Raw genomic sequence first — 8880 nt, 5'->3', positions numbered from 1 at the left:
TCTTTGAAGATGGAGAAAGGACACTGTGCCCTCGGAAGGGTTTGGGGAAACTGAAAAAGATTAGTCTTCCTGTAGAATCACTGGAACCTTGTAGACTCGATTCTATCAGACCAGAGAGAATTCTGATCTGCAATATAATCAAATGATAAATTCATGTTGTGTAATGCCACCAAGTTTGTAGGACATTGTTAATTAAGAAACGGGGAACAAACACAGGTTTTTGGTGCAAGACACAGGTACAGCTATAAATAATACTGATAAATGTAGAACATTCCTTTATCATCAGTAGTGAGAAGATGGAAATCTGTAGAATCTGAAGAATCATAAAACAGATTCTGAAGCATGTGCTATAATGGCTCTGCAACTGAAAACTCTAAAGAAATATGGACAGAGGGGATAAAGTTTATGCTTCTTACACATGATTAAATTTTCATAAATACCCTAGTAGAACTGTGTATATAATCGATGTTGCTGCTGATGTGTCAGAAAGAAATAGTAAACATCCTTTCAAAGTGAAGGAAAAGGAGTCGTCTGTATCTAGTGTCAGAAAGCTCAGCTGAACTATACGCTACATTATGTGGAAAAAAGAATTGTTGCAAACTTGAATATACAGTTGATCTTTCCAACTTAACTGAGACAGGAAATGAACTGCACCCTACCCCTTCTACACATACTTTGTGTATGTAATATTTAGGAGAAGCCATTTCTAACATGAGTTCATGTATATTTACTCTTGTATTTCTTCTAGGAGATTTTATAGTTCTGGCTATTTGTATCTATGAACAATTTAGAAATAACACATAATGATTCACCCTGATTGTATTTTTGGTGGATTTGTAATGACCACAGAAGCAAACATCTGACTATGGCTGTGAGAGATTATATGGATCAGATTAACTGAAGAGAGAAGATCCACTGTAAACGCGGATGGCACCATTGCATGGGATGGATTTCTGGACTGAATAAAAAAGATGAACAACAGCAGCATAAGCAGTCTTCTCTTTCTGCTTCCTGACTCTGACTAGCTCCTGGAACTATAAACCAAAACCAATTCCCCCTTCCTTATGTCTGCCCTTATTTACTAGGATGATGTACTATTTATTATACCAATTTATAATAATTTTTAAAGTCAGAAAATGTGTTTCAATTGATTTTATATTTTACATTTATTTTATATATTTTTTATGTGTGTGAGTGTAATGATTGCTTGTATGTAATTGTACCCATGTTGTACAGTGCCAGTGGAGGACAGAAGAAGCCATTGGATCTCCTGGAACTGCAGTCACTAATGGTTGATAGGGGCCATGCAAGTACTGGGATTCAAACCCAGGTCTTCTGCAAGAACAAAAGTGCTCTTAACAATTAAGCCATCCTCAATTTTATTTTTTTACTGTTTTAGTATACTAGATACTTTGATTTGCCATAAAATTTTAGCATAAATCTATTGATTTCTGGGAAAATGTAGCTGGGATTTGGGTAAGTGCTACATTAAATTTATGGATTATTGATTCTGTTAAGAATTACCCTAACAGCATTGAAACTTCTGAACCATGATTTTTGATGACTCTTATTTAAGTATGCTTTCATTAAATTGTACACAAATTTTACACATCTTCTAGTAAACTTATTCCTATTTTATTCTTTTTCCATGCTGTTTTAAATGGAATTTGTGCTTTCTAATTTTCATTATTCATTACTGGTTATAGAAATAAAAATGAATTTTTTGTATTGATCTTTCGTGTCAGAACTTACTGGCGGTATCTATGTGTTGTTTAGGATTTGCTGTATGTGTGATGGTGTAATCTACAAGTAGAGATAATTTATTTCTTCCTCTCACATTTGTTTTCCTTAAATTTCTTCTTGCTTCCAGCTTCTCTTTTAAATTATTTTATTTGTAATTATGCATATGTATGTGCATCTGTTTGGAGGTATGTACATGTGAATGCAGGTGCCCACAGAGGCCAAAAGAGGCTATTGAATCTTCAGGAGCTGGAGTTAAAGGTGGTTGTGAGCTGCTCAGCTTTGGGGCTGGGAACTGAATTCTGGACCTCTGCAGGAGAAGTGCATACTCTTAACCACTGAGCAATCTCTCCAGCCCTTAGCGTCTAGCTCCTTGATAAAATCTCCAGTACAATGTTGCATGGAAGTGGAAGCCATGCCCATCTTCCTCTTTATCATATCAGTGGTGAAAATCAGCCTTTCATCACTAAGTAAAGTCTTGGCTATGTTTTTTTCAAAGATGCCTTCATCAGATAAATTCTTATTTCTCTCTTAATCATGAAATAGTGGTGGCTTTCCTTTGTTAATATGGTATGTTACATTGATACATTTATGGGATACTAAACCTATGTTGCATTACTAGAACAAATCCTGCTATTTATTTAAGCCTTTTAAAGAAGTTATTATATTTTGTTCACTATTGTTTCACTGGCAATTTCTGTTTCTGTGTTTGTATTCATAAGAAAGATTGGCCTTTAATTTTCTATTTTGTTTAAAAGTCTTCATCTGATGTAATACCAGAGCAACACTGTCATTGTAGAATCCTATGGAAAACAGTCCCTCTTCTGTTTTAGAAGTTTGTGAAGAATTGTCTTAAGATATTTATCTATTTAACTTACTCTATCTAATTTTACCTTAATTTTTATGCTTTTACATTATTGTAGTCCTTTTTATTTCTGTAAAGTTGGACAGATGTCACTCCTTTCATTTCTGAAGTTGTATTTTGAATCTTCCCTCCTTTTTTTCTCTTGGGTATTCTAGCTAAATGTTAGTCAATTTTGCTAATCTTTTGTAAGGAGTACCTTTGAACTTATTGATTTTCCTCTATTATTTTCTTCTGTCCTTTACAATATAATTTCACTCTGATCCATCAGTTCTTTCCCACTGCTTGCTTTGTTATCTTTCTCATCTTTTTTGTTTGTATCCCCAGATTTACTGAAAATATTAAAGAATGGCAGAAAAGATTCAAACAGCTCCAAGTGCTGTTTTGAAATTCGTCACAACTGTAGGCTGTCAACTGTACGTTGGACAGACTGCCAAATTCCAGGAGCTTCAGCACTTCCTTAGTGTCAAGATCTGTTTCAGTGATCTCCTGATCCAGGGTTGAGGCCTAGGAACATAATTATCTCCCCTCTTGCTCTCCTCCCACAACTTGATGGAGATACCTTTCACGGGACCTCTCTGACTGTGCTTCAGCAAATGCGTGACATAGCCTGCTATCTTGTTGCTAGCTCCTTGCTGAGGATAATGGCGATCTCCTCACACACATGCTTGTTGGTGTGGAAGTTGTTCCCCAGGCACGTGTAGTATTTCTCGATGATGACCCATGCCGCTTTCTTCATGATTTTGGTGTGATGAGGCCCATCTTGACAAGTCCTGGTGAAAGAGGAAACAGGAAGCACAAGAGAGGCCTAGCTTTTTAATCTTAAATTACAAGATTGCAGATATGTAGATTAAGTTCCTACCACTATTGTAATGTGTTATTCTAAACTCAATAGACTTCGTTTAATAAATTGAATGTATTCCTTTTCTTGCTGTATTGAGGGATTGACTCCTCATGGTATGTAAATTCTCACCACTTAGCTACATACTCAGGCAAACATGGTGACATCAAGCAAATTTATTTTCTTTCAAATCTATAATTGTAAATGAAGTGTGTATCTAATATCAGTTTAACATTGCAACAGATCTGGGTTCTTTTCTGGAAGCTCTCAGAGAATGTGAATTCCTTTAGGCATTTTTAGTTTCTAGAGGTTTCCTGCATTCCTTGGATTATGATTATTGATTCCACCTACAAAAGCAAACAATGCCTCATCTCCAGGCTCCCCTGACATTCAAGTTTTGACTTCTAATTCTCTCCCACTTCAAATATTATGTATAATTATCATTCATTTGGCCAGGCAACCAAGAAAAATCTCCTTCCTTCATGGTCAGTTACTATATTTCCCAATTCCATTGCAGTACTCATTCCATCATTGTCATTTAGAGGAAACATACTCTTAATTTAGGGTTATGGTGCAGATGCTTAGGGTAGGGCCTATATATGACCTACCACTCCTCTGTACCTTTCTTTTTCTTATCTTGTGTTATTTTCCTTCCATCTTCAAATAGTTTCTAAGAGCTCTTCTTAAACTCATTGGTATTTTAAGGATAGTGCTTTCATTCACACATATTTACAAACTTTTCAGAACATATGTACTATTGGTTCTTAATGTTATTCCACTGTGATTGAAGAACGCAATTTGTTTTGAATTTTTGAGACTTATTTGGTGGCCTAAGTGTCATGTCTCCTGCAGAGTGTTCCATGTGACCTTGGTATGAAGTCTATTATTGTAGACTACCATGTTGATACAGTCTGTTCTAGGTCACTTACAGTGCCATTCAAGCAAGCTTTACAAAAAGAATGTCTTTTACAGTAGTTAGTTTTTCATTATTTTTTTATAGTGGAATATTGAGAATTCCAAATTTTGTAGTAGTTAGATTTTCTATTTCCTCTTCAATTTTGAGAGATTGGTTGTACATCTTTTGGAACTTTCTTTTTAGGTGGACATATATTTATATGTTTTTTATTTTTCTAACACTAAATTTTTCTTTATTTCCTTATAGTGATATTCTATTCTTTATGCTTCACCTCAAGGATATTTTTCTCCAACATTAATATCGCCATTCTATCTTTTATATGGTTACTACTTTGATGATGTTTCTTGCACTCTTAAAATATTTATTCATTCATTCAGTTATTTATTTTTATTTTATGTTTATGGGTGTTTTACCTACATGTATGTGTATAAGTGCACCACGTGCTTACAATGACTGCAGAAGTCAGAAAAAGGTGTTGGATTCCCTGGAACTGGAGTTGCAAGTAGTTGTTAGCTGCCATGTTCTTCCCCTTTTCTTAACAAACAACTGTTTATATTTTTTTAATTGACGTATAACTCAAATATTTGGATAGTTTTCTTTTATCCCACCAGTTTGGAAATATCTCCCTTTGGATTTAATTACTTAAATCATTCACAATTGATATTATTAATATTACTTGATTTTATTTTTTATTTATATATCCTTTATATGTTTTTGCTCCTATTTTTTTTATTAGAAGAAGCATTTCATTACAGTTTTAACATATTCAGTAACACACTCCAAAGCAAGGATACATCTCTTTCACGAGTGGCTGTAAATTTTTAGGTTCACAGTTGAATTGATACTGTTATACAATACTGAACTCAGTATAAACCCTGTACGATATAAAATTGAAATAGTTTTAACACTTTAAAGAGCTCTCCATTTCAAGGTATGCTGTTTCCTATATTTCTTTTTCTTTTTTAAATTGTTTATTTAATAACCACATAATTAGAAGAAGCATTTCATTACAACAGCACTGACATATTCAATAAAAATTTCCAGAGCTAAGATGCATCTCTTTCAAAATTGGCTGTAAAATTTTAGGTTTACAGTTGAATTAATACAGTTATACAATATTGTACTCAGTATAAATCCTATAAGACATAAAATTAAATGAGGTTTTAACCTTTAAAAAAGATCTCCATTTCATTATTAAAATACACAGTTTCATACAAAAACATTCATTTTTAATTCAATTGACACTAAGATGCATATGCCTTTCTAATCTCTATATATCTGATTATTACTACTCACACCCAGTCACTTTCTGAGCTCCTTGGCATCTGAGCATGTATATATAGTCATCAGGTAGATTTCAATGATAATGTTTTTCACATCTACTAATTATTAAGGAGCAAATTATTATGCTTTGAAGAATTATTTTTTAATTCTTTCTTTATTTATAAACCCACTTCCCAGGTAGCACCCTCCCATAGACTCCCTCCCCTGACTAGAGCCCTTATACTCTGATATCCCTGCTACTGTCTGCTGTGTTGTCGGCACCCCAGCCATTCCAATCTGGTCAGCCTATCTAGAGGTCTTTGTTTTAGGAGGGTCAGCTGTTCCTCATCTAGCAGCAATCAGTTGTCAATATTCCTTTAGGCAAGATTGGGCTCTGCTGTTCATTTTCCTAGTTCTACTATCTGGGAGTCCCTTTGACCACCTTGGCCAACAACTCGAAAGAAGGTATCTCCTACTTGGCATTGTTGCTTGTTATGTAGCCTTTAGCTATGCTCTGTATGTATCTGACTTTTAAGAAATTATATTGGCCCCTTTAATCTTTGGTTATACTTTCTTTTTGGGTATTGAAGGCCATACAGTTGGTCCAGAAAAAACGATTTATTTTTACTCCTAAGGTCATTTGAGAATCTGTTCCTCAGGGGTCACATGGGCTTGGGAGGAGCCCTGGCTCCTTTCTTTTACAAGTACAGCCTATGTGATCATAAGTCCTTTGATCTTTGTCATGCTTGACCATGGTTGGCTTCTCTTGGAAGCATGGAGGAAATGATTCCTCTGTGTGGACCCTCATTTTGTAGAATGGACACTGGTTCAAGTCCATCTGGTGGGGTCTCCTCGGCCTCCTTGATCAAGAGGAGAGGTGACCCACCACCATTATAGGACATTTTGAGAGAGATACTCATAGTCCCCTGGACCTAGTCGACCTAGGAGGTCAAGGAGCAAAAAGGGTCCTTTATGTCCCGCTGACCAAATTATTATAGGCCTCAAGGTATGTCTGTTAAACATCCAAGAGGGTTAGTTCCACCAGTCTGTTATTTTTAATTACTGTGTGTCATGTAGATAAATCTTGGGCAAAGGCCAATTGTTCTCAGATAAAACTTACATAGACATATATTTCTTGATCTCCTATGTATAATTTGTAAGTACATTGTAGGAGTAATATGGTTCCCTCTGGTTTTCAAAACTAGCTAGGCATTGTTTATCTCTTGCATTGTCTCACCCCTCCATCATGGTTTTCCCACTTAAGGTACCCCCATTTCCCCCTTCTCCCTTACTAATACCCTTCTCCTATGGTCCTACCTCTCTTGAGCTCCTACTTTCCCTTTATCCTCTAGGTTCCTTGTATATCCTCCCCCATCCCTTAAACTAACCCAATTTTTTCCATATCTCCCTTATTAATGCCTGTTTCCTACTTTCTTCTCTTTCAGGTTCTTTCTTTTCCTTTACCTCCCTGTTTCCTTTCCATTATCCTGGTTCCTGTAGTTATGTCTGGTTGCATACTTATTTATCAGAGTCTGGTTCTAGGATCCACATATGAAGGAGAATATATTTTGATTTTTTTCTGAGTCTGTGTTACTTCACTTAGTAAAACAGGTTCTAGTTCTATCCATTTATCTGCAGATTTCATGATTTCAACTTTCTTTACTGTTGAGTAAAACTCCATCATATAAATGAACCACATTTTCATTATCCACTCATCAATTGAGGGACACCTAGTTTGCTTCTATCTCTTAGCGATTGAGTAAAGGGCAGCAACAAACATGGATGTACAAGTGTCTCTGCAGTAGTATGAGTTCTTTGGGTATATGCCAAGGAGTAGTATAACTGGGTTCAGTGGTAGGTTCATTTGTAGTTTTTTAAGAGTTCTCCACAATGCTTTCCATAGGGTTTGAACCAGTTTGCAGCCCCACCAGCAATGGATGAGTGTTTCCCTTTCCCCAAATCCTCTCCAACATTTGGTATCATTTGTTCTCTTGATCTTAGCCAGTCTGACTGGGGTAAGATGAAGTCTTAAAGTGGTTTAAATTTGCATTTCCCTAATAATTAGTGATGTTGAACATCTTTTAAAATGTTTCATAGCCATCTTTACTTCTTCGTTTGAGAACTCTCTGTTCATCTCCTTAGCCAATCTTTTAATTGGGTAGCTTCTTGTCTTGGTTCTCTGTTTTTTGAGTTCGTTATATATTCTGTTTATTAAACCTCTGTCGGATGTGTCACTGGTGAAGATTTTCTCCCACTCTGTGGGTTTTCTGTTTGTTTCCTTTGTTATCTCCTTTGATGCATAGAAGCTTTTTAGTTTAATGAGGTCCCAATTGTTAATTCTTGCCCTTGTTTCCTGAGCAATTGATGTCAGTTTAGAAAATCCTTTCTTATACCTATATCTTGTAGGTTTTTCCTGAACCTTTCTTCTAATAGTTTCAGGGTTCACATTGAGGCCTTTGAGCCATTTGGAAGTGACTTTTGTGCAGGGTGAAAGATAGGGGTTTAGTTTCATTCTTCTACAAGTGGAGATCCAGTTTTGCCAGCACCATTTGCTGAACATGCTGTCTTTCCTCCAGTTAATGTTCTTGGCCCCTTTGTCAAATATCAGGTGGCTGAAATTGCTTGTACTCATATTTGGGTCTTCAATTTTGTTCCATTGGTCTATGGGTCTATTTTTGTGCCGGTACCATGTTGTTTTTAGGACTATAGCTCTGTAATACAGCTTGAAATATGGTATAGTAATCCCCCCAGCATTGCTCTTAGTGCTCAGGGTTGTTTTAGCTATCTGAGGTCTTTTGTGCTTCCATACGAATCTTAGGATAGGTATTTCCATTTCTGTAAAAAACGTCATGGGGATTTTGATTGGCATTGCATTGAAACTATATATGACTTTTGGTTGATGGTCATTTTCACAATATTAATTCTTCTAATCCATGGGCATGGGAGGTCCTTCCATCTTCAGATGTCTTCCTCAATTTCTTTCTTTAAAGAGTTAAAATTGATTGCTTGTTATTGGTATATAGAAAGGCTACAGATTTTTGTAGGTTAATTTTGTAACCTGCCACTTTACTGAACGTGTTAATAATTTCTGCAAAAAGGCATAATTTGATCTCTTCATTTCCAATAATCATTTCTTTAATTACCTTCTCTTGTCTTATTGCTCTTACAAGAGTTTCAAGAACTGTGTTAAAGAGAAGTGGGGATAGTGGGCAGCCTTGTCTGGTTCCTGATTTCAATGGGAATGCTTCCAGTTTTTCT

The 8880-nt window shown here is 35.8% G+C and overlaps 1 pseudogene; it reads right to left on the bottom strand.

The window, feature by feature from the left end:
• Positions 1-2964: 2964 nt before the first annotated feature.
• LOC103749482 overlaps positions 2965-8880 on the bottom strand; it is a 105360-nt pseudogene continuing 99444 nt past the window's right edge.

This window comes from Nannospalax galili, unplaced genomic scaffold, assembly GCF_000622305.1.
Source record: "Nannospalax galili isolate Female #2095 unplaced genomic scaffold, S.galili_v1.0 scaffold63, whole genome shotgun sequence".
Lineage (NCBI taxonomy): Eukaryota > Metazoa > Chordata > Mammalia > Rodentia > Spalacidae > Nannospalax > Nannospalax galili.
The sequence above is the reverse complement of the archived record's forward strand: the minus strand, read 5'-3'. Positions and strand labels throughout refer to the sequence as shown.